Here is a 26708-nt window from a genome sequence, read left to right as displayed (position 1 = left end):
TTTTCAAGTTTGGTCGTCCTCCATCGAGATTTCATGCAAACAAAACAACCACTCAAACCTGCAACCGTTTGGTAGTTAAATATCTTATTTGGACTCTGGACAGGTGCTTTTAATTTTTGTTTAAGTGCCTTCTTAAATTTAAGTTAACGTTATCAATCAATTTTAGTTTAAAGTTTTCTAAAATGGTTTCTCAGCAAATTCAATTCTTCAGTCAATCTTCTCCTCTCTCTTTGTATAAATGGAAGAGAAGTTAAACTGCAATAGTGTTCTTTTTTCTGGATTATGCCCAACTGACAGGGTTTGCATAACAAAATTGCGAGATATTTATTTGACATGTTTTTCTCCCTCCTAGTTTCTGTTTTTACATGACTGTATTATTCTATTATGCTGTTAATAACTGCTGGAGAGGCAGTTTCTCATGCAATGGAATAGATTAAGGCAATGTGAGATCATCTAATTCTGATTAGAAGATATAACTCAACCATAAAAATGTAAGTAAGGGCAGAAACTCAAATACCTACTCACATTTTGGAAAGCATATATTTTCAAAATGAAAAAGGTGATATATCGCCAGAAATTTTTAAAAAAAACTTTGGCTGTAATTTAAAGAGAGTGATTTGGTTCTTGAATGCTATCGAGGAAAAGTATTGGTTTCGTCATAAGTGACAATAAGTGATGAGAGAACACAAAGAAGAGCAAATTACGGAGAAACATAAATTTTATTTTTTTTAAATATAAAGATTGAACTCTTGACAAGCGTAGTTTATTGTGCAAAAACATAATACAGTTTTAAATTCCTCTTCATGATTTCAATGGTATGGCATATGCAATAAAAGGCGTTTTTGTGAAAACAGGTTTTGCATTTCTCTCATGAGTCCATGCATAAGCCAGTTTTTTGTGCCAGTTTCCACAGAAGTTTTGCAGATGAAGTCAATCTCAGTAAGCAAAGAGAAAGGAGGTTTATAGAATTAAATATTGCTTATTATGATAAAATAGACTACCAATAATTGTTTTAATTTGAAAAAATGTTGGAGCTTCATTAACGCTTTTTAGAAAAATTAAGATTCAAAAATGAAAAAAAATTATATTTATATAAGCCCAAATTTACAGCGTTTTATGGTAGATACAAAACAGAGTTAGACAGTTTGTTGTTTATGGATTGTTTTCATTGTCACTTTGTTCAGTTGATGTATCTCTCTACAGGTATGCAAATATCCATAATACAGTTGTACTCCCAGTTAGGACATGGACAACTGTATGTTACACACTCGTCAAAATGACAGATCTCAGTTAGATCACAATCGGTGTAATCGTCACAACTCATCAAGTTCCTTTTCTCGAAGGGATGAGAAGCCAAACCAGATTGATCTCGTTTCAGAGGGTTGCTGTACCGAGATTGCTTTCGTACATCAAATTGCAATGGACAAAGAACAAGCAAAGGTCGAGCAGAATCACAAATTTTAGAAGCATATCGGGTTGAGAATGTTGACTAAAACAGTCTAAAAAACAGTTGGTCATGTTATGGTTGCAAATTTCTTGGACATTGGAAGATCAGATTATTTCACAGAAAAGAGGCCTTGAAATTTTAGTTAACTTTGAGCAAATTGTGCGCAGGTTAAAAAGCAGAGAGTTTTTATTTAAACGATGGTATTCAAAACTAAACTTTGAGACGAAAAGTTATAGCTAAAAATAAAAACGGCTCAATTCAAGTGTTATTCAATAATAGAAAACTACTGTATCCAGACAATAACATAATTCATATACTATATTATTATTTTAATGATTTAAATACTTCATGAATGAGTGTAAAAGCTTGGTTCATAGCTATTCATTGTTGTTTTCATCAGTTATCGGTTCAGTTCGAATCAGCGAAGGAATCATTCTCGCAACGACCAATATGATAAAACAGAAAATTTTGGGCTTCCCTCACATCGGGTGAGGCATCAAAAACGGATCAATACTGATTTTCCCCCCTCATTGGGTGGCACAAATATCGGAGAAGAGTCCCCCTGTAATGTGTGAGAAAAGGATAAAGAAATTTTCTCGCGTTTCATATTTGCCTTTTATCTAGGGCCTCATGCAATCAGCAAGACTGCAGACCCTTCAGTAGCTATAACGGAGACAGATTGAGCGAACCTTCTGAATGCTAAAGATAATCCAACAGGCTTGTGGCTTCTGTCAGTAGCCAGAATGGCAATCCGTTTTGTTAAAGGGCCGTTTCAATAAAAAAATGACTTCGCTACACCTCTGAGCATGCTGTTCCTACATCTTCTCGCCAGCAGTTGAGAGAGCTAAACAAATCTTCTCCGCCGCGTTTGTGATAGCGCTCCATTGTAAAAGAGACATGCCGTTAACAGCCAAAATTTCTGGCTAACCACAATTCCATACAGGTAAGATTATATCGGCCGGTCTGGAGTTGCTGTTGGACTATAAACCCTTTTGCTCAAATATATCGGAGAAAAGTGTACTCCAAGCGCAATGATGGGAGCTTCGAATAATCAGGCACCTGATCGGTGGTAGAGAAAGGGATAACAAGCGAGCTTATCTCTAGTGGAGTTTTGTTTTCTCATAAATTTATTTTAGTCGGAGTCACCAAGTACCTTTTCAATTTGTCTTTGTGAGAGGTGCGTGGTTGCCATATCAAACAATTGTTCAACTGGCCTACCAAATTGAACGCCTTCAGATGGGATTATGGCCAGTTAGCATTTTTACCTGAACAATGATCCTCTTTTCCAAGATCCTCCTTGATTCTTTTGAAGAAGAATAAATTTATATCGCAGAAAGTAGAATTTTTGTGGCCCACCAAGCCAATAAAGTAGGATATCCAGGCCCAAAAAAACTACTTCTTGCACTAGAGACTGTATGTCAGCCGTTGAGCTGTTGTAAAACAAATAACGACGAAGCGAGAAACCAAAGGAGGCAAAGAACACTATACTGGGAATCAAAGTTTTGTTGAGCTTAGAAAACTACTGCGCTTGGCTGAATTAAACGCGTGTCTGATTTCAAAAATGATTACCTCCCATTATTTAGTTTTCTGCGGTTTTTTCAAGGGTTCTCTTTGCGGCATGCAAAATACTTGTGCAGCCTGCAGAGAAATGAAGTTGCTTTTCTTGCGAGACAGTTGGCAAAAAGAAGCCATATGTTTTAAAAAACAGCAATGGGTCTGACGCTGGATTCCTTTTTCTTCACTTCTGGTGATTACTCACTACACAGTTTTGGGGCGAAACAACTCAGGAATCGGCCTGTGCTAACCAGGTTCACTAATTTGGTTGGGGATATAATTGCAGGCTTGGATTGATCGGAAATTGAACAATTGAAGGCGTGAGAAAGATGCTCTGAGTTCATTTTGGACCGTCCAGCGGCTATAATTCTGGATGGTCTGGAGTTGTTAGAACACTTTTGCTTCGTTGAATTGATAAGCTTTGCAATTTTATTCTTCCCTCGAGTGAAGACTTTCCTTTTCCCTTGGATAGAGTTTTTCAAGACCAATGAGTGTTGTCCTCTGCTATTCTTTGCGATGTCCAAATTTTTGCCGCACGGCCAAAAAATCCTCAAAGATGAAGTTTTTGGCTCATGAAGCAAGTTCCTCAATTGAATTCTTGTATTTTTTTGCTTGCCTCAGAGGAGCCGCATAATCAACGGATATCTATCGCTCAAATCTATTTACCAGTAAATTTTCCTCTTGTTTAGTATCGTTTTTCCACCTTCAGTTTTTCCTTCCAGCGTTACGAAGCAAGTTTTAGACATTTTTTTCGCGAACTTTTTTTTTCTATTTATTAACACTGTCGCTATTTGAAATACAGTCCTCTATGGTTAATGTTATAATTTCAAACTACCGCTTTCAAAGTTTACGAGTATAAACCGAAGTGTCGGAATAGTTTTATTACAAACAAAATTCAAGTCCGATAGTTTTTTTGGATTGATAATGGGGCCTGCTATATCAAATTCTTTTGATGCAGATTGTATGTTTTTTGTTGTCGGCAAGACTTGGGTGAATTGAGAATTCGCCCAAACCAAATCTGAGCTTACTCATTCATCGTAGTCTGAACCCCAATGCAGGTATCTCATTTTGGAAATGTCTAAACGGTGTTTTTTTCCAATAAAAAACTTTATAAAAGTAATTTTTTTCGGGGTAAAAAGCATGGCTTCAATTAGAATCAGGAAACAAGACTTGCCATCATCAAATGTAAGCTCATTCATCTGCTGTGTTAAACTAGTTGAGGAGTCACAGGATGTTTTCATTTCTGATCGTCTGGGTGCTTGTTCCTGAGAACTAATTTTGTCGGTAGAAACAAAAATTTTCAATTTTGCACTGATGTTCAGAGACTTTTGGTTGTGGAGGACGGTTTATGGATTGTATCTTAGATCTCTTCTGAGTGAATTAGATAATCCGAAAGTGCCTTAGCTTTCAAGTTTTATTTCATGATCAGAACCCGAGATCGATTCAACGAGCGAACTGCTCCATGAATCGTATGATAAGAAGATCCGATACGGAGAGGGGGAGCTCCCGGACCGAGGTGTCGACGCTAAGAACACAAAATTATGTAAGATTGGCGTTGAATGCGTTGAATTTATGAAAGATGTACGCTTAAGCGTAGATATTACATAAATTCAACGCCTTCAACGCCAACCGTACATAATTTTGCATTGAGTTTTGGCGTAGATCTTAAATATTTAGCGTTAGTTTTTCGTGTAGATCTTACATATTTAGCGTTGATTTTAGCGTAGGTTTAACACAAATTCAACGCATTCACCGTCAACCTTACAAATTTCGCCTTGAAATTTGGCGTAGATCTTACATATTTAGCGTTGAACTTTAGCGTAGATCTTACATAATTAGCGTTCAATTTAGCGTAGTTCTTATATAAATTCAACGCATTCAACGCCAACCTTACCTATTTTGCGTTGAACTTTGGCGTAGATCTTAATTATTTAGCGTTGAATTTTAGCGTAGATCTTACATAAATTAAACGCATTCAACGCATATTTTGCTTTGAATTTTGGCGTAGTTCTTACTTATTTAGCGTCGAATATTGGCGTAGATCTTAGATAAATTCAACGCATTGAACGCCAAACTTACATATTTTGCGATGAAATTTTGAGTAGATCGGATATATTAAGCGTTGAATTTAGCGTAGACCTTACATAAATTCAATTCATTCAACGCGAATAATGCATATCTAGCGTTGAATTTTAGCGTAGATCTTACATGTTTAGCGTTGAATTTTGCGCAGATCTTACATAAATTCAACGCGTTCAACGCCAATCTTAAATATTTAGCTATGAAATTTTGCGTAGTTTTCAAAATTTTCCAAGTTTTTTTCCAAAAAAATAATTTTTTCACTGTTTCGACCTTTTATTTCACAGGTGAGAAAAGCGAAATCAGCAAAAAAATAACTTTTTGTGCTCTTTTACAGTGCAAAGTCCATTTCAGACCATTTTAAGATTTCGAAACCTTTTCAAGTTTTTTTTCGAAAAATCAATTTTTTTCACTGTCTCGACCTCTATACTGCAAAAGTGAGAAACATGAAGATAGAAATAAATCAGTTTTTAGTGCTCTTTTAAAGTGCAAAATCAGATTCAGACCACTTTTCGATTTCAAATTTTTCAAGCTTTCTTTCAAAAGATTAATTTTTTTACTGTCTCGACCCCTATACTGCAGAATGGAGAAAAATGAAGTCATGAAAAAATAGCATTTGAATGCTCTCTTACGGAGCAAAAACCATTTCAGATCATTTTAGGAATTCATTTTTTTCAAAACTTTAAAAAAAAAATTTTTTTTCCCGGTACGCCTCACATGGCAAATGCGTTGAAAACGTTGAATTTATTTAAGAGCTCGGCTAAATTCAACGCAAAACTTGTAAGATCTACGCGAAATTCAGCGCCAAATTTGTAAGATCTATGCTGATTTCAATGAAAAAGATGTAAGATCTACGCTAAATTCAACGAAATATTTGCAAGTTCTACGCTAATCTCACTGCAAATTATGTAAGATCTATGTTAAAATTAACGCAAATTACGTAAGATCTATGCTAAATCCAACGCAAAATATGTTAGATCTACGCTTGATAAGGATTGCGGCTCTTAAGGAAACCCAGGTACTGTGGCACAATGGTAGAAGAGGCGACAAGCAAGCAGGAGGTTAGTAGTTCGAGTCCCATACGCAATTTGAGGTTAATAGTTCGAGTGAAGACTGCTTTTTTGTAAGATCAACGCTAAATTCAACGCAAATTTATGTAAGATCTACGCTAAATTCAACGCTTTTATGTAAGATCTACGCTATATTCTACGCTAAATATGTACGATCTACGCTAAATCCAACTCTAAATATGTAAGATCAGCGGCAACTAGCGTTGACAAGTTTGAAAATTCACCGTCATTTCTTACATAATTTTGCGTTGAATGCGTTGAATTTTTGTCTTTAAATTCAACGCATTCAACGCAAAAATTGTAAGAAAAATGCGGTGAATTTTCCAACTTGTCAACGCTAGTTGCCGCTGATCTTACATAATTTTGGCCAAATTCCTCGGCCCGGTGTGAGCTGAAAAATCAAGATCGAACTGATTTTGACAAGCTTGCAATGCCTCAACTCGATGATCTGCCTGCAGGCATCCAACAGAGAATGGAAATTCAAAGACAAAAAGCTGGTTTGAAATGGGTCCGAATGAGGCAAAACGTAGTTTTTATTATTATTTGTTTTCAAAGCTGGTTGATTCATAAAGATGCCAATACAAACCGACGAACGTGTCAGAATATATCCAGGCCATAGAGGTGCTGCAGGACCATGAAAGGTTTGTGGTATAACCGCTCTGTGCTTGACCCAAGTCGGTCGGTCGGATCAGAGCTCCCTTGGGTCACAAGTCTCCTCTTGGGTTGTCAACAAATATATTTATTCGGACCTGTTTCTTCAGGTGTTGAAAGTGTGGCTTTTTATTGAAAGATTTACTATAGGAAAGCATGACGACACTTCGATTTCTCTTATGCTATAGAAAGGATAATTATTTTCTCAATAAGACACCACTCGACGAAGGAAAAGTACCTTTCGGTGCTCTAGAGCAGTGGTTCTAAGTATTATATTTGAAAAACAAGATAAATAGTTGTCTTCTGCCCTCCCTGTTCCGCAATGTGTTGCTATCTTGACACATCAAGTGCCTTTTTTGCGAAAGCTGTACAATCTTAATCGAACATAGTCCAGTAACTATTTCAAAATTAGTGTCGCATTTCATTGGTACTTTTACCGGTTCTTATGAATTTGAACTACAAATCTTGAAAAACAATTTGGGTAATTTCTTTATTTGGCGTCAACATTTGATTTAAAGTTTATTCTGAAAATGCATCTTTTGACACATCCTTGTACTATTAAGTACAAAATTAATGTAATTTTTTTTAAGATTAAAATAAAAAACTTACCTTTATCTATCTTAGAGAGATGTTTTTCTGAAGTACTCAAAAAGCAGTCGTTAACTTACTACAGAAGTGCGGTTGATAGTGAGCAAACTTGTTTCAACTTTCAATATATATACTGAACAGTTATCTTTCAAATACATGGACTGCTCAGAGTATGTGAACAAATATCTTCATTATTTGCCAAAGAGTGCGGTTGTTTTTTTCTTTTAATAATCTCATAAATGATAATAATGTCTGGTATCTGACAAAATTGATTATGCTCTGCCAATTGGGTATAGATAGTTTATCAAAAGTTCAGTGGGATGAATTATCATAAAACAACGTAAGTTTGCTGGAGTTTATTTAATTTTGTTTCTGAAATGAAAACCAGTTGAACTTAGCTGACTTGAACAAATCCAAATTGGGCTCCTGGTCAAAAACTACAAAAATCACTCAAAGGAGCTTCTGAAGTTCAGATCATTTAGTATTTTTGGTTATCAAAAATACGATTAACTTATAGTCTGCACACAGCAAAAAAATTTTTTTGAAAATTAATAACCATATGAACTGATGTGACTTTTTGAATATCGAATACAAGCACTAGCGTCGAAAATTAAATAATATGCTGAGGTTCAAATGAACATTTTTTTCACAGAAAGTTTCAAAATATTATATTCATTGTTAAGATACCGGACGTGATGGCAACAAACAGCCCACGCGACTCTGTGCTTATAAGGGAATGTTCCAATATACCTCTCAGTTTTTGTTGAAAACGTTCAAATTTTTTGAAAAAAAGTTTCCTCAAATTATGCTGCCACCACTGGAAACAAAAAAAACACTAGCGTGAAACAAAACGAAGAAACAACTAATGGGAATGGGAACTTTATTAGATAAGAACCAATGACTGCACACAAACCAAATGAGAGAATTTCACACGCTGAAGCAAGGTCAAGTAGATGGAAATTGAAAAAAAACTAATAATAAAAAATTAAGAAATAAGAACAAAAAATCAAGTGAACGAGAATAATCAAAATTATTTCAAACCTTATTCAAGCCTGATACCCCTATAAACAATTTTATCATGCGTAGTAAAGTTTCTCGTGTGATTTTACAAAACTTTTCACCAGCTAGTTATCCTCTCCCAATTTGGCGAACTCATCATTGTTAACAAACAGTTTTTTGAATGTTTCGGCAACTGCAAAAGTCGATATGTTAAAAATTTTTGATGTAAACACAAAAAGTGTAGGTTAAAAGTGAAAAATTTACTTTTATAAAATATTTAGCAGCAACCTTCTGCTCTAACTGAAAAATTTCTCGCAAAAACAACGGGTAGGTATCAGTTGTCATCAGTTGTTACAAGCCTGTTTCAAAAATAAACATATTGTATTGTTCAACATACAATTCTCTCTATCGGATCTTTGTTTCACAATTTCCTGTTGCTGTTCCAGATACACAGCTTGCTCCGTTTTCAAGTGGAGGACAACCCGCTTGACACCAAACTGTTGCATCGCACTGCTTTGTTTTGCTCTAACTAAAGTTTCCTTTGCAAAAATACCGCGGAAATGGATTTTTCCTTGTTCAGTGACATATTTCCTGGATAGGTGTATCAATAAAATCTTGAATTCCCTTGGATACTTTGCATTTTTTTCTCTTATCTTATTTTTTACATCAAATTTGTCGTATATCGGCCACTTTGTACGAGTCCATGGTCTAACTTTTTTTGATTTATTGCGATTTCAGAAGGGCTGAAAATTTATTATAGAAAAAAAAATTAAAAAGAAAAACGAACATAAGTTGAATTTCAACAAATAAAAAAAGTTCTAGCTCTTCTTTTTTAAAAAATTAAGGACAAATTGTCACAAATTCTTCCAATCGACCTGCATAAAGATGTCTAAATCTTGAAAATTCTCCATCAGAATATTGAAAGCTTTTTGACAGCTTTGGAGATACGGAAGAAAAATTTTCTTCCATACTTCTTTAAAAGAAATTTTGGTTTCTTCTTTCCATTTGCAATTCAACGGAAAATATTTCTACAAATCTGGCGATGTAAAATCGATAATTTTATATAACAACTGATATACATCATCAAAAAAAAGAAACAATAAATCGAAAAGATCCGAAAATTTCATACTCATTTCAAAAGTAACTCAACTCTGCTTTTCATGCCGAGACCTTCGTCGTTCAAGATTTCATTTTTTATCTATGGCCAGTTTCTCTTACTGTGTGCGAAAAAGTTTCATACGAAAAATAAAAAAGCACAGGATTCAACTAAAAACAGACAGAAAAAAATAAGTTTTGCTTCTTATTCTGTTCTTTAAACAGAATTTAAACTTTTAAAAATTATTGCTCTCTCTGCTAACAAATGGATTCAATTTTTACAATAACCATAGTATCTCCCACAATTCTCAGTACCATGGAAAAAACAGCAGGATTAAACTGAAAGTTTCCATATTCAATAAAAAGTAAGGATTTTGTGAAGATGCCTTTTTATCAGTAGTAAGGTAATGAGTTTTTTTTTAATCTCATCATCCGTCTCACCCAAACGAAGTCAAATTTTTTGTCATTGTAATTGCTTCTATTGCGCATAACTTGGTTTTGGGACAGTTTGTGCAATAGGATATCTTTGTTGGTTGAAAAAACCTCTAGAAGTCACTTCAGTTTGAGTGCTAGCGAAACTGCTTCTGCCATGCTCTGGTGTACTACTGAAGGTAGAGCAAATGATAGTCTCTTGACACCAAACTAAGTGCTTCGATACGTCTAATGAGCTTGAAATATCAGTTCATTGTTGATTTTCAGTCGTTCACGCTATCAAACAAGCCAGCATCTCTTGCCACTACTAAATCATAACCTCTCTGGGTAAACCTCATTTGTTTTTTTCATACCTATAAAAGCTCAAAGAAAAAAAGAAGCTTTTTACGCTTAGCAAGTGGTGTCCTGTAGATGTTTTCATGTGTCTGGACAGAATGTTAACTGTGCACATAATGCCTGTCCTCGTCTGTTTGATGAGGATGTGATTCTGCCAAATTCTATCGAACTCTTTGCTCTTCATTCTTGCCCCCGCTCTGAATTTTTTTGAATTTCAAATTCAAGTCAGCTGGAGTCCTTAAGTGTTTCAGTTATTCCATTTAAAACAGCTCAAAAAAATCTCTACGAAACACTCTTGATCGAATGCAAATTTGTCTTCATCCGGCTCTGACGCTCAGAAACCTGTGTAATCTCCCCCTTTCCTCCATTTTAATTTTGCTTCTAGAGCTTTCTTGAAAACAAAGATCAATGCCAAGCTTCTTGATGCTACTATGATCAAACCGTACCAGGACGCAGTTGAGACCAATTTTCTCGGCTGCTGCATGTGATGAAACCCTGTCCGAGCAGGGAAATGGCCATTTCCAAATATCAGTTTTTACAAGCCTGTTTCAAACATAAAAATATTTAATTGTTCGTCATACTAATTCTCTCTATCTGATCTTTGTTTCAAAAATTCCTGTTGTTGTTCCAGATACGCAGGTTCCTCACTTTTCAAGTGGGGGACAGCCCACTTGACACCAAACTGGTGCATCGCGCGGCTTTGTTTTGCTCTAACTAAAGTTTTTTGCAAAAATCGGGGGAACTGGATTTATTCATGTACAATGACAGATTTGCTGAATAGCAGTTTTAATGAAATCTGGAGATCCCATTTTTGCTATCCCTTTTTCTCTTATCATTATCTGTATCTCAAAGTTCTCGTGTAACGTCAGCTTTGTCCGAGTCAATAGTCAAACGTTTGTTGATAGACCATTGTTGACAATGAATCAGTTACACCTCCAAACAAGTCAGCATCATTTTTTTCCACAAATTAAAAGCTCTCCTGCGTAAATCTCCTTTGTGTCTCTTAAACTTATTAGAGCTTAAAGATAAAATAAGAATCAATCGAGGCATAACAAGGGCTGATTTGTAGGCTCATTCATGTGTCTGGAGAGATTGTTAACTGTGCACAAGGTTTCTGGCCTCGTCTGTTTGCCCAGATACGGAGGTCATACAACCAAATTTCATCAAGTTTTTGCTCTACTTTTTGTCTCCTGCTCTGTGTTTCTTGAGCTTCAAACTCAAATCAACTGAAGTCCATGATTACTTCAGTTGTTCCATTTGGAACAGCACAAGGAATGGAATATCTCTATTAAGCAAACTTGATTGCCTGCAACTTTACTCCTATCCTGTCTGATTTTGAGGCTCAGAAAACTGTGAAATCTCCCTCTCTCTTTCATTTAAAACGTTGCTTCTAGATAGACTATTTTGGTTTCTATCCTCAAACTGACATCAAACTACGGGTTCTGAATGGTTAGCCGTCTTTCTGGATAAAAAATCTTCCGGCTCACTATGTAGTAGTGACTCTGAGTCTCTATGACTCCCTCTGGTTGTATTATATCCTTGCTCTATAACTGTTTTTTAACAATCGCAGACTTCTCGCGTCAGTGTTGTTTTATGAGTGTGCACGCTTTTTGCGTCGCGTCACTACTCCTCCATTATTGCACTATTTCAGATAGATGATAAATCTTCCGGCTCACTGTTTATTAGTGACTCTGTGCCTCTTTGACTCCCTCTTGTTGCATTATATCTTTCCTCTATCTCAAAGTTCTCGTGTAACGTCAGCTTTGTCCGAGTCAATAATCAAACGTTTGTTGATAGACCATTGTTGACAATAAATCAGTTACACCACCAAACAAGTCAGCATCAATTTTTTCCACAAAATATAAGCTCTCCTGCGTAAATATCCTTTGTGTCTTTTAAACGAATTAGAGCCCAAAGATAAAATAAGAATTAATCGAGGCATAACAGGGGCTGATTTGTAGGCTCATTCATGTGTCTGGACAGATTGTTGACTGTGCACAAGGTTTCTGGCCTCGTCTGTTTGCCCAGATAAGGAGGTCATACAACAAAATTTCATCAAATTTTTGCTCTACTTTTTTGTGTCCTGCTCTGTGTTTCTTGAGCTTCAAACTCAAATCAACTGGAGTCCATGATTACTTCAGTTGTTCCATTTGGAACAGCACAAGGAATGGAATATCTCTACTAAGCAAACTTGATCGCCTGCAACTTTACCCTTATCCTGTCTGATTTTGAGGCTCAGAAAACTGTGAAATCTCCCTCTCTCTTTCATTTAAAACGTTGCTTCTAGGTAGACTATTTTGGTTTCTATCCCCAAACTGACATCAAACTACGGGTTCTGAATGGTTAGCCGTCTTTGTGGATAAAAAATCTTCCGGCTCACTATGTAGTAGTGACTCTGAGTCTCTTTGACTCCCTCTGGTTGTATTATATCCTTGCTCTATAACTGTTTTTTAACAATCGCAGACTTCTCGCGTCAGTGTTGTTTTATGAGTGTGCACGCTTTTTGCGTCGCGCCACTACTCCTCCATTATTGCACTATTGCAGATAGATGATAAATCTTCCGGCTCACTGTTTATTAGTGACTCTGTGCCTCATTGACTCCCTCTTGTTGCATTATATCTTTCCTCTATCTCAAAGTTCTCGTGTAACGTCAGCTTTGTCCGAGTCAATAATCAAACGTTTGTTGATAGACCATTGTTGACAATAAATCAGTTACACCTCCAAACAAGTCAGCATCAATTTTTTCCACAAAATATAAGCTCTCCTGCGTAAATCTCCTTTGTGTCTTTTAAACGTATTAGAGCCCAAAGATAAAATAAGAATAAATCGAGGCATAACAGGGGCTGATTTGTAGGCTCATTCATGTGTCTGGACAGATTGTTGACTGTGCACAAGGTTACTGGCCTCGTCTGTTTGCCCAGATAAGGAGGTCATACAACAAAATTTCATCAAATTTTTGCTCTACTTTTTTGTGTCCTGCTCTGTGTTTCTTGAGCTTCAAACTCAAATCAACTGGAGTCCATGATTACTTCAGTTGTTCCATTTGGAACAGCACAAGGAATGGAATATCTCTACTAAGCAAACTTGATCGCCTGCAACTTTACCCGTATCCTGTCTGTTTTTGAGGCTCAGATAACTGTGAAATCTCCCTCTCTCTTTCATTTAAAACATTGCTTCTAGATAGACTATTTTGGTTTCTATCCCCAAACTGCCATCAAACTACGGGTTCTGAAGGGTTAGCCGCCTTTCTGGATAAAAAATCGTCCGGCTCAATATGTAGTAGTGACTCTGAGTCTTTTTGACTCCCTCTGGTTGTATTATATCCTTCCTCTGTAACTGTTTTTTAACAATCGCAGACTTCTCGCATCAGTGTTGTTTTATGAGTGTGCACGCTTTTTGCCTCGCGCCACTACTCCTCCATTATTGCACTATTGCAGATAGATGATAAATCTTCCGGCTCACTGCTTATTAGTGACTCTGTGCCTCTTTGACTCCCTCCTGTTGCATTATATCTTTCCTCTATCTCAAAGTTCTCGTGTAACGTCAGCTTTGTCCGAGTCAATAATCAAACGTTTGTTGATAGACCATTGTTGACAATAAATCAGTTACACCTCCAAACAAGTCAGCATCATTTTTTTCCACAAAGTCTAAGCTCTCCTGCGTAAATCTCCTTTGTGTCTTTTAAACGTATTAGAGCCCAAAGATAAAATAAGAATCAATCGAGGCATAACAAGGGCTGATTTGTAGGCTCATTCATGTGTCTGGACAGATTGTTAACTGTGCACAAGGTTTCTGGCCTCGTCTGTTTGCCCAGATAAGGAGGTCATACAACCAAATTTCATCAAATTTTTGCTCTACTTTTTTGTCTCCTGCTCTGTCTTTCTTGAGCTTCAAACTCAAATAAACTGGAGTCCATGATTACTTCAGTTGTTCCATTTAGAACAGCACAAGGAATGGAATATCTCTACTAAGCAAACTTGATCGCCTGCAACTTTACTCTTATCCTGTCTGATTTTGAGGCTCAGAAAACTGTGAAATCTCCCTCTCTCTTTCATTTAAAACATTGCTTCTAGATAGACTATTTTGGTTTCTATCCCCAAACTGCCATCAAACTACGGGTTCTGAAGGGTTAGCCGCCTTTCTGGATAAAAAATCGTCCGGCTCAATATGTAGTAGTGACTCTGAGTCTTTTTGACTCCCTCTGGTTGTATTATATCCTTCCTCTGTAACTGTTTTTTAACAATCGCAGACTTCTCGCATCAGTGTTGTTTTATGAGTGTGCACGCTTTTTGCCTCGCGCCACTACTCCTCCATTATTGCACTATTGCAGATAGATGATAAATCTTCCGGCTCACTGCTTATTAGTGACTCTGTGCCTCTTTGACTCCCTCCTGTTGCATTATATCTTTCCTCTATCTCAAAGTTCTCGTGTAACGTCAGCTTTGTCCGAGTCAATAATCAAACGTTTGTTGATAGACCATTGTTGACAATAAATCAGTTACACCTCCAAACAAGTCAGCATCATTTTTTTCCACAAAGTCTAAGCTCTCCTGCGTAAATCTCCTTTGTGTCTTTTAAACGTATTAGAGCCCAAAGATAAAATAAGAATCAATCGAGGCATAACAAGGGCTGATTTGTAGGCTCATTCATGTGTCTGGACAGATTGTTAACTGTGCACAAGGTTTCTGGCCTCGTCTGTTTGCCCAGATAAGGAGGTCATACAACCAAATTTCATCAAATTTTTGCTCTACTTTTTTGTCTCCTGCTCTGTCTTTCTTGAGCTTCAAACTCAAATAAACTGGAGTCCATGATTACTTCAGTTGTTCCATGTAGAACAGCACAAGGAATGGAATATCTCTACTAAGCAAACTTGATCGCCTGCAACTTTACCCTTATCCTGTCTGTTTTTGAGGCTCAGAAAACTGTGAAATCTCCCTCTCTCTTTCATTTAAAACGTTGCTTCTAGATAGACTATTTTGGTTTCTATCCTCAAACTGACATCAAACTACGGGTTCTGAATGGTTAGCCGTCTTTCTGGATAAAAAATCTTCCGGCTCACTATGTAGTAGTGACTCTGAGTCTCTATGACTCCCTCTGGTTGTATTATATCCTTCCTCTATAACTGTTTTTTAACAATCGCAGACTTTTCGCGTCAGTGTTGTTTTATGAGTGTGCACGCTTTTTGCGTCGCGCCACTACTCCTCCATTATTGCACAATTGCAGATAGATGATAAATCTCCCGGCTCACTGTTTATTAGTGACTCTGTGCCTCTTTGACTCCTCTTGTTGCATTATATCTTTCCTCTATAACTATTTTTTAACAATCGCAGACCTCTCGTCTAAGTGTTGTTTTATGAGTGTGCACGCTTTCTGCGTCGCACCACTACTCCTACAATAATGCATTATTGCAGTAGAAATCCCCTTTTTCTCTCTGTTGCCATTGTGAGGATGAACGCAATCTGGGCGCAAGATCTCTTGTTTTGAGCACTCAACCAAAAGCGCCTCTGTTTTGTCCAGGTCTGAGACCAAATTAGGCTCGCTGAACTGCCATCACTCTGCGGGTGTTTGGTATGTACACAAGGAATCCGTTACCACCCTCTTTAAGACCCACAAAGTTCGATTTCATAGACTCTGCATCCAAAAACTCTGCATCCAAAACTAAATAATATACCAAATGTACAAATGAAAGGATCCGTACCTTGCATAAACACCGTTGAGCATCTTTCTTCGCCTCATTCCACAACTAAGTTTCTTATCTTGGTTGCGTGAAGGGATATCGCTCACGCATTAGCTTGAGAAATCTGAGTTAAAGAGCAGACATTTTGCAATCTGTAATAATGTCCAGTTGTGCTCCCACATCATTCCTCATCGTTGTTCTTTGGCGTCTTTTTTGTGTGGTCACGTCCAGTAGATTGCCTGCATTAAAGTGCTACTTCTTGAATTGCTCTGAGAGAAATTTCTTTGCATCGTCTTGTCTTGGTTTCTTGAATGTACCCAAATTACACAAAAAACAAAATCGTTCAGGTTGACCGTGCTTCACTGTTTGTCTTAAGAAATGCCATAAACACAACATTTATGTACTGTTCTGCAATTCGAATAAAAATAAGAAATCTAGCAGTAACTCAACCTTGAAGAGTCTCATTATGTTCGTGCACAACCTCCAGCTTCTATTCTGCTTACGTCTCTAACTCACATGATAATGGAGTCTTTTTGATCTTGGACAATGCGGCCACGTTGCAAACATCATTGAGTTCCTAACTCATCTTGATTTCAATGACGCTGCACGTTAACGAATGCAAAATGTTTCCTTCAGTATATTATTACTCGAGTTTCCTTTTGGAGTAGCATGCAGCTGTTGGATTTCCTGAAGGTTAACATATGCTCCCAATCCATGCACTAATATATGGTTTGAGGAATAGTCAATTGCACAAAAAATAAACTTTGAGCTCTAACTATGCGAGGTTTGTTGCCCTGTTGAATTTATCTTGTAAAATAAATTTTGTTTACCGCATTGGCAACACCTTGAGGACAAACAAGTATAAGATGGTCTCTCAAATTGCTTCCACTGATTCTTGCAGCTTTGTTCTCTCCTGTTCAATGACGAAGAACTTGTCTAATCCTCACAACCTTCATGTTGCAGTCGAGTCAGTTGTGCCCCTAAAATCAAAGCTGTCGATGCCTACAAATTCTGAAAGCCTGTCAAAAAAGTTTCTGGATTTTGCTCCATCTCCTTTGCCGTAATCTCCCAACCGTCAGGTCTCTGCTTTGTTGCATCTAGAATCAAAACCAGATGACAACACACTGAGGGATTTCTCCTCCTAGACATCTGCAATTTCCTTTTCATATGAATCATTCAACGCCTTGTGGTTCTTCTTCTCCTTGCTTTTCCCTATGGCCAGTGATGAAGGAAATTTGTGTTGCTCTCCTGTTCCCAGTTATGATTTGTACAGTCCTTTTTGTCTGCATCATCAACACAGATCTCGTACTACAGTTTAAGAGCTTCTCCCGTATCATCGGTTTCATATTCTACTGGTCTGTCGTAGTTTGGCCAAGAAACACTGCTGTGAAATTAAAAGATACTAATCAGAGATAAGCAACCTATCTTTTGGCTGCTAGACTATGGAGCCATTTTTTTGCCCTCTGACAAATTTCATTCTCTTTCTTTGCATTTTTTGTATTACTAATTGCTTCTGTAGACCTTCTCTGTTTTTGCTGTGTATTTTTCTGCTGCTTCTTTTTCATTCGATATGCTGTATTTTCTTCTGGCCTGGACGAGGATTCACCTCCTCCCTCGGCATCTTTATTAGGGGCCTCCTATTTCTCGTACATTCTCAGACATGTCATTTGCAGTGTTTAGCGGATTCTTAGCATTCTCAGCTTCAGGTTGATCTTCTGATTTTATATTACTTTCGCTCTCTGTCAATGATTCTATCTCAATTGTATCATCTTTTTCAGCGCTATCCAAATTGAGATTTGTATTCTCGATAACTGTTGTTTCGCCTGAAGTCCAGACGTAGATGACCTTGCTCTGTTTTTATATCTTTAATCAGCCATAATGAACCTTAGTAACCTTCTTCGTTTTATTTCCACGATGACTTCAACAAATGTGTATGGTATTCTATATAAAGTGGTAAATTTTCGTGTTTCTCTATTTTATTATCAAGGGGTTAAAACATAAAATTTCTTCATCTATTTTGTATGTCGGTCCCTACAGTGATTGGGATAGGTTGTTTTCTGGCATTCTTGACCAAAATCAAGAAACTATGCATTTCTTGCAGATTCTGTTTCAGAAAAACTTAGTCACTTGATGTCAAATATATTGAGGTCTTTGATGTGCTATAGATGCAGTCTATATATAGTAATAGTGGGACATCCATAGCCACCTACGCTTGGCTTTATTTGGGAACACAATGGATTGATGATCGGCCGGCCATTATTGCTAAAGTCAAAAATTCTGTCTACTCATTTTCTTTTTGGTCTATGTATTTGGAGAGGCATTCTTCAATTGTTCGATCATAGCATCCCCTTGTGGGTGCGTAGGATGTTGGGGATGTCCTTTGTATTCCTAGTTCATTGCAAAGACTGCGGAATGATGTCAACAAAATGTTCAAAATTTGGTCACTGTGTCCGTTGATTGGAAAGCAGAATCGCACTATCCAGCGTTCAACAAAAAATCTGGCCATGGTTTTTTGCCCTTGATTGGGTAAATCTTCGACGTCATAACACTTACTAAATTGAGATGTCCAATAAGCAATGTAATTTTTTTAATCTGAACATAGGGAAATGAAACCATTATATTGAGCAATGCCTGCCAAAATGGAAGACTGGGTTTCTATTTTGAGAGGGGAATTTCAATGTTTCTGCTTGGTGCTTTTCATTTTTAGGCACACATCAAAGATTTTTATCCAATTCCTTACGCCGCTTCTCGAGCAAGGCCAATAAAAACTTTCACAAGACCTTTGATTTTTTTCTCCCAAGTAATCTGCGCTAGGGGAGTCATGCAACAGTTCAAACCGGCGGGCATTTCTTTTGCATTGCACTGACATTTTGTAAAAAGCTTCAAAGTTAGGCTCTGTTTGTTGTATTTGATACAAACTCCCTTCTCTGAGAGAAATATTTGAATTTTGAGTCTGGTGTTTCCATAACTCTTTAAAAATTCCATTCTTCAATGATCTTGGTTGCTGTTTTGTTTTTTACGACCTAAGAGTATACTTGCTTGAGTATTTTTTCACGTCGCTCCAATTTCCGCGGTTTTACTCCGCAGTCCGTACAATTGAGAACGTCGACTCCAAACGGGGATATTGGAATTCTCTGCATCTATCCTAATTGCGTTAACAAAAACTGTTTGTTCGTCATCTTTTGTGTTTATGCGCCCCAAACAGTCAGCGTGAGGGTTTTTATCCTGCACTTTGCATGATGTCACAATTAAACTGACCAACTGGTTCTATCCGTCTTGCTTCCATTACGCTTGTTTTTTGTCTAGAAATGTTTATCGAGACCAGGGCTCTGTAGTCCAATTTATCCGAATATATTAACCAAGTAGATAGCTTTTAAAATGTTGCATATATTGAACAATTGCGGATAATTCCCAAATGGTTGCTAAACAATTGACGTTTAAATTTGGTAAAACTTTTGCTAGCACATAAAAAAACTCATTTTCTGGCAGGAGTTCGCCAATACGTTTTAACGAAGCATCCGTAGCTAATGAATACGGATCCCTATCGTTTGATTATATTAAAACTGGCCTTCCAAAAACATCCTCTTTAGTTTGGTTACCACACTTTTGCAGTGTTTACTCCATTCGAATTATTTTGATTTATGTAGTGATTTGTAGAGAAGTTCCGCTATTTGTTTTGGAAAGTGGTTTTCGATGATAGCGCACAATGCCTAAAAAGGTCCTGACGTCTTCAAAAGAAGATGGTTCTTTCATTCTTTCTATCGCTCATACTTTTGTTGGGTCAACCCCAACTCCACTCTGGGATATAAGGTGCCCCAGGGAGTCAATGCTTTTGCGAAAAATTGCATATTGGTCATTCAATCTTCAATCCATTCTCCGCTGAACTTTGGAGAACCAGTTCTAACCGTTTAGATGTTATTCAAAAATTCTCTCAAGAACGATAACGTCATCTAAAAAAATCAAATCTATTTTGTAGGCGGAGCTAACAAGTAAATCAATTAGATTTCGAGAGACCTTGGTGCGGGTGATAGTCCCAAAGGAAATTTTTTGCCAGTTATACAGGCCCAGAGGTGTTACAAAAAGCAGTTTTTTTTACTCTCTCCATCGAGTGCTATTGGAAGTATACCGAAAAAAAACCTATTTCTCGATTTGCTTGTGTAGACTGCGATAGTCTACAACAAAGCCGTAGATTCCGCCAACTCTTTACTTCTAATGATAATGCTAACCAATCGGTGTGTTTTGGTTCGACTAAGTTGTCACGTTCCAAGTCTTCAACATATTTTTTAAGGTTTTTTCTCAAAAATCATGCTGCAATATTTACGTTTGAAAGGACATTTTGTTTGAAAGGATAAAGTGCGTACATGCAGAAAAATTACTGCATTCTCTAGATGCATGGTTTCGTTGATCTCAATTGCAATTTTTTCTCAGAACTCACAGCTGCGATTGGTTGCTCGTCACGACTCTTGTATAATTGATCTCACTTTCGGTTTTTGCCTCCTGTTGTAGACAATTGGTTTCTCTTGTCGCAATAGGTCTGTTTTTAATCTGCTTCTGGTATAGCTATTATAAATTTTATTTATATCTCCGGTTTCTATTGAACCTCGCTCACTACAAACACATTTTTTGGCAGCGCCCGTTGAGAGCAATACTTCTAATCATCTTGCCTGCTAGGTTGATGGGTCTTCAATGATCCGACTAAATCATTAATCGAACTTTCTCACTGATTATTCTCTTTTGATTAGATGGCACAAATGCGTGACTCGTTTACCTGTTTTCGAGTTCCCGTGGCCGCTTCTATGTGGAGTGTTCTTTCTCATGTGCATCATATCTGCGTCGCCCAAGTTCTGTTTCAGGTCGCTCTTGATTCTTTTCTGTGCGTTCAACGAATTCCTCAATATGAGATTTTCGCTTAGCTCAGTATATTCTTGAAGGTACGCTTTAAGGCTAAATTTTGGACATCATTGCAAAATTTTTTATTTTTTCAGCAGACTGCTGCACTCAACTAGCTGGCCTTACCGTGGTCATTACCAATTTCTCATTATAATCTTGTCTGGCAGGTTTTACAGTCTCATCAAAGCCCGACCTTGGGTCTTCAGGAAGTGTACAAAACAAATCAGTAGCAGACTTTTGTAACATTAACGTAAAATAATGCGGCCGTTCATCAACTTCAGTCTCGGTGCCGATTAAAGTTTCCATTATTTGCCTCCTTTCTCGCCGTTGTGACAAGGACTCAAAGTGTAAAACTTAAGTTTCAAAACATTTGTCATCCATGTTTTACTCAAGAGCTGTTATCATTCAAGCAAATTCATTTTTCTGTTCGAGGAGCGAAAAGTTTTTGACACTCAAACACGAGAGCTTTATAAATCTTGCTGACGCTGTGTTTTCATTGAAGAGAAGCAAAAAAAACTCGAGGTTAAGTACTTTTTGTTATAATATCTCAAATCCAAACACAGATGATTAAATTTGGTAAAACTTTTGCTAGCACATAAAAAAACTCATTTTCTGGCAGGAGTTCGCCAATACGTTTTAACGAAGCATCCGTAGCTAATGAATACGGATCCCTATCGTTTGATTATATTAAAACTGGGCCTTCCAAAAACATCCTCTTTAGTTTGGTTACCACACTTTTGCAGTGTTTACTCCATTCGAATTATTTTGATTTATGTAGTGATTTGTAGAGAAGTTCCGCTATTTGTTTTGGAAAGTGGTTTTCGATGATAGCGCACAATGCCTAAAAAGGTCCTGACGTCTTCAAAAGAAGATGGTTCTTTCATTCTTTCTATCGCTCATACTTTTGTTGGGTCAACCCCAACTCCACTCTGGGATATAAGGTGCCCCAGGGAGTCAATGCTTTTGCGAAAACTTGCATATTGGTCATTCAATCTTCAATCCATTCTCCGCTGAACTTTTGAGAACCAGTTCTAACCGTTTAGATGTTATTCAAAAATTCTCTCAAGAACGATAACGTCATCTAAAAAAATCAAATCTATTTTGTAGGCGAAGCTAACAAGTAAATCAATTAGATTTCGAGAGACCTTGGTGCGGGTGATAGTCCCAAAGGAAATTTTTTGCCAGTTATACAGGCCCAGAGGTGTTACAAAAAGCAGTTTTTTTACTCTCTCCATCGAGTGCTATTGGAAGTATACCGAAAAAAAACCTATTTCTCGATTTGCTTGTGTAGACTGCGATAGTCTACAACAAAGCCGTAGATTCCGCCAACTCTTTACTTCTAATGATAATGCTAACCAATCGGTGTGTTTTGGTTCGACTAAGTTGTCACGTTCCAAGTCTTCAACATATTTTTTAAGGTTTTTTCTCAAAAATCATGCTGCAATATTTACGTTTGAAAGGACATTTTGTTTGAAAGGATAAAGTGCGTACATGCAGAAAAATTACTGCATTCTCTAGATGCATGGTTTCGTTGATCTCAATTGCAATTTTTTCTCAGAACTCACAGCTGCGATTGGTTGCTCGTCACGACTCTTGTATAATTGATCTCACTTTCGGTTTTTGCCTCCTGTTGTAGACAATTGGTTTCTCTTGTCGCAATAGGTCTGTTTTTAATCTGCTTCTGGTATAGCTATTATAAATTTTATTTATATCTCCGGTTTCTATTGAACCTCGCTCACTACAAACACATTTTTTGGCAGCGCCCGTTGAGAGCAATACTTCTAATCATCTTGCCTGCTAGGTTGATGGGTCTTCAATGATCCGACTAAATCATTAATCGAACTTTCTCACTGATTATTCTCTTTTGATTAGATGGCACAAATGCGTGACTCGTTTACCTGTTTTCGAGTTCCCGTGGCCGCTTCTATGTGGAGTGTTCTTTCTCATGTGCATCACATCTGCGTCGCCCAAGTTCTGTTTCAGGTCGCTCTTGATTCTTTTCTGTGCGTTCAACGAATTCCTCAATATGAGATTTTCGCTTAGCTCAGTATATTCTTGAAAGTACGCTTTAAGGCTAAATTTTGGACATCATTGCAAAATTTTTTATTTTTTCAGCAGACTGCTGCACTCAACTAGCTGGCCTTACCGTGGTCATTACCAATTTCTCATTATAATCTTGTCTGGCAGGTTTTACAGTCTCATCAAAGCCCGACCTTGGGTCTTCAGGAAGTGTACAAAACAAATCAGTAGCAGACTTTTGTAACATTAACGTAAAATAATGCGGCCGTTCATCAACTTCAGTCTCGGTGCCGATTAAAGTTTCCATTATTTGCCTCCTTTCTCGCCGTTGTGACAAGGACTCGAAGTGTAAAACATAAGTTTCAAAACATTTGTCATCCATGTTTTACTCAAGAGCTGTTATCATTCAAGCAAATTCATTTTTCTGTTCGAGGAGCGAAAAGTTTTTGACACTCAAACACGAGAGCTTTATAAATCTTGCTGACGCTGTGTTTTCATTGAAGAGAAGCAAAAAAAAACTCGAGGTTAAGTACTTTTTGTTATAGTATCTCAAATCCAAACACAGATGATTTTGAACGCCGTTCATCGTCCAAAACACAAGTACGACCCGATTTAAGATATTCAAATTGTTAGGTGTTACTCAATTGAAAAATCGAAGATTGCAGTCTTTCTTGTCAAATATTGACAGCAGTTCACAGTTCCTCTTCCTATTCGAGATGCGGAGACGTCAAATTTGAGTTAGAATCAGTTTTACAATAAAAAAATAGATTTGTTTGAGAAATGAGCACCTTGCTAAAAATAGTTGTGTTGTGCTTGTCTCCGTTATAGCAGCCGCCCTAGCGGAAGCGCAAGGTATTATAAGTTTAGGTAATTGAGTGTTGTTCTGGTAAAAATGGAAAGAAGATGCTGATTTAATGAGTAGGTTATACAGAAGAAGAAGAAGTATTAAATTAAATTAAGATTCAAAAGAGTTTTTTTGGATGGAAGGATCGGTGTTCATTGAGAAAATAAAATCCTAACTTCTATCAGTATCAAATATTGGCTCCGTCAAAGCGTTAAACTAACAAAGTCAGCAATGATACATCGGTTTCTTTGATATTGTTCGAAGCTCTATCTTGGTCGAATTGAAATTCTAATTTGTTTCCTTGCCACCTATCAACCTGTTGTCAGTCAAAAATCAGGTAAAGAATTAGTTTTTGAACTAAATTTTTAACTCTGAAGCAGAAGGTTTCATAGTACTTTTTTTTATACATGTGACATTTACTACTGCCTCACACAGTTTCAGATTTATATCATCAAACAGATCTACAATCTTTGGAAACCCGTTGGTCCTCCAGAAATCCATGACTTCTACTGCTCCACATAAATAAAAATGAAAGTTGTTTGATGACAAATTTATTTAAATTTTTTTCAAAATAAATGCAGTCTGTATATATTCAGTATCTTTTTACCAGACAAAAACAGATGATCATTCGAGGCATATTTGAAGATTGTAATCTAAGTATTCCAACTTTTGCAGATCCAATAAAACGAACTTTTTCGAATATTTCGTTTGTTCGTTGTCAGGTTAACATAGAAACGCTGCTCAACTGAACGGAATTTTTAAAGTGTTTACACATGTCTTTGGTTAACTTTATGAGATAAAGTTAACCAAAGACATGTATAAACACTTCAAAATTTCCGTTCAGTTGAGCAGAGTTTCTATGTTAACCTGACAACGAAAAAACGAAATATTAACGAAACATATTGTTTAAATGAAGAAAAATAAAATTATCAAAAAATTTAAATGATTTAGGCTACTTTTCCAACATAAACTTACAATTAACACATCGAACGAATTTTAAATTTAACTCCAATTAACCTTAACCTTATCCCTTTGTGTAACTTTGAATATCACCTTTTCGTGTTTTCAAGTCTAGTGCTAATTTATAGATTGAGCCTTTTTTGCGTTGAAAGGATGTTCGCTCTTGGAAGGTTTAGCTCAAATATTTTTTTGTTGGTGATTGTTTCAACGCAGCGTCTCATTAACATTATTTGGTAACCACTTAACAGGAAATTAATTCTTGTCGATATTTCTTGGTTTAATTAAAAATTATTTGAGAATTTGAATTTTAGAAAAAAAGTTTTTTTTATGTGTACACTGTGTGCAGCTACGGTGTACACATTTATGTGTACACCGTAATTTATGCTAATTTATGTATAGCCAGTGTCAGTAGGCGTCCGATACCAATGACAGCTAACTTTCTTCTCCTCATTGATGTTTATATTCAGATCTAGGAGTGTCAGGTTTTCGTTTCTGTTGAGTCTCTCTTGCGTTGATTTTCAACGGATTTCATCCCCAAATTTGTCATGATCACAACGAACAAAGCACTCATGCCTACGCCGGGCAATTGCATGTATTAATTCAACTAAAATAAACGTTGAATACGGCTACTCACATAAGGGTTTTCATTGCTGACTTCGGAATCAATTGAAGCTCTTTTTGTACTTCTGAGGGGCTCTTTCCCTTTCGAATGGCTTTTAGCTTAGTGGTCCTATAAGGTCAATGTATAGCACCTCAGCTAGTTTCTCGGTGCTGCGTTGAAATACTGAAACGATAGGTGTCAAGCACTACATCACGCACAACGCCATTACAATTGTACTGAATATCAGATACATATTCATTACCACAGTGGACCCGCAGACAGATAACAGCGTTGAGTAGGAGTGCGAAATTTATTTTTATGCAAATTTGTCTGGATGTGTACGACTATATGCGCCATCTCTTCGTAAAATTGTATGAACACGCACATCATAGTAATTATACCATAGTCAAGAGTAATTTTCGTGGGGAGGGCAATGACATATTTCTCCGTGTCAACTTTTTCTCTGGCTTAAACAAAAGTGGTGAGCTCTTTTCTTAAACGCTTACTTCTGGTTTTAAATTGATGGATGATTTGCAGTACCTGTTAAACCATAATATGTTCTTTTTTTAAAAAAAAAGGTCTATTGAATTAAAACTGGTCCCCTAATAGTGTAGTCGGTGAACTCGTGGGCACCAAGTAAATTCCTATCAATATTTTTTTATCCTGACGGTTGTAAAAAATTAAAGCACCAGAAGTAGAGACAGAAAAGAGACAAACATCAGAAGGACTATACAAAAATATGATAAATAGCAGTAAAATATGTGTAGTCATTTTGAACCAAAATTACCTGAAAAAATAAAGGAACATTCAGAACAACAGTCTCCCTTACTCTACAAAGATTCCTATTAACGGTTCTACTGCAAAGCGCAGGGGCACTGAACGTGCGCCCCTGAGACAGAGTATGGAATTTTCTCGTCTTGAATTATCCTTTGCCCGTAATTCAACTTCTTGATGAATGAGTGATATTTGTAGGATTTCGGCATGTTTCCTGAAAAACTTTTTGCATGCGGATTGAAAGCACTTTCACATCAAACAAACTTCTGCTAAAACTTGGATCGAAAAAGCCATTAGCTTTGATATATAGTCGAGCGTTGGCTCGAGTTGTTGTAGTTCTATTTGCAAAGTCTGAAGACAGGACCCTGTTTCGGTATCATCGCAGGCCTCATTGAGCTGGTTGGCAAAGTAGCGGATGTCCGTATGACCTTGTGTGCAAAGAGGAGCCTGCGCTACATTACAAATTTCTGATGTCAATTTTACGGGATCCCATCCGCATTTGCCGACAATTCCATCTCAAAACTCTCCCTTGGTTAAATCGAAGTGATATCTTCTCATTGAAAGTGAGCTTTCCGGGCATGATGCACCATTTCTCATAGCCAAATCTAGAGAATAAGTCTTCCGATATTTGTCATTGTAAAAAGGATGGTGCAACATTGAAAGGATAAGGTTTTTGTCATTTTTGTATTTTT

General features: G+C 37.0%; 1 long non-coding RNA gene across 2 annotated transcripts; it reads right to left on the bottom strand.

Moving 5' to 3' along the window:
• Nucleotides 1-1064: 1064 nt before the first annotated feature.
• LOC142340163 (uncharacterized) lies at nt 1065-26628 on the bottom strand. Of its 2 annotated transcripts, none has more exons than XR_012759053.1 (2): nt 25276-26628; nt 1065-1499 (listed from the first exon to the last, which is right to left on the bottom strand). It is a non-coding gene; the product is annotated as an uncharacterized LOC142340163 (long non-coding RNA). The 2 variants fall into 2 exon arrangements; XR_012759052.1 differs by having other exon boundaries at nt 1065-1489.
• Between the last annotated feature and the right edge of the window lie 80 nt (nt 26629-26708).

Source organism: Convolutriloba macropyga, chromosome 5 (assembly GCF_964194025.1).
Source record: "Convolutriloba macropyga chromosome 5, txConMacr16.3, whole genome shotgun sequence".
NCBI lineage: Eukaryota > Metazoa > Xenacoelomorpha > Acoela > Convolutidae > Convolutriloba > Convolutriloba macropyga.
The sequence above is the reverse complement of the archived record's forward strand: the minus strand, read 5'-3'. Positions and strand labels throughout refer to the sequence as shown.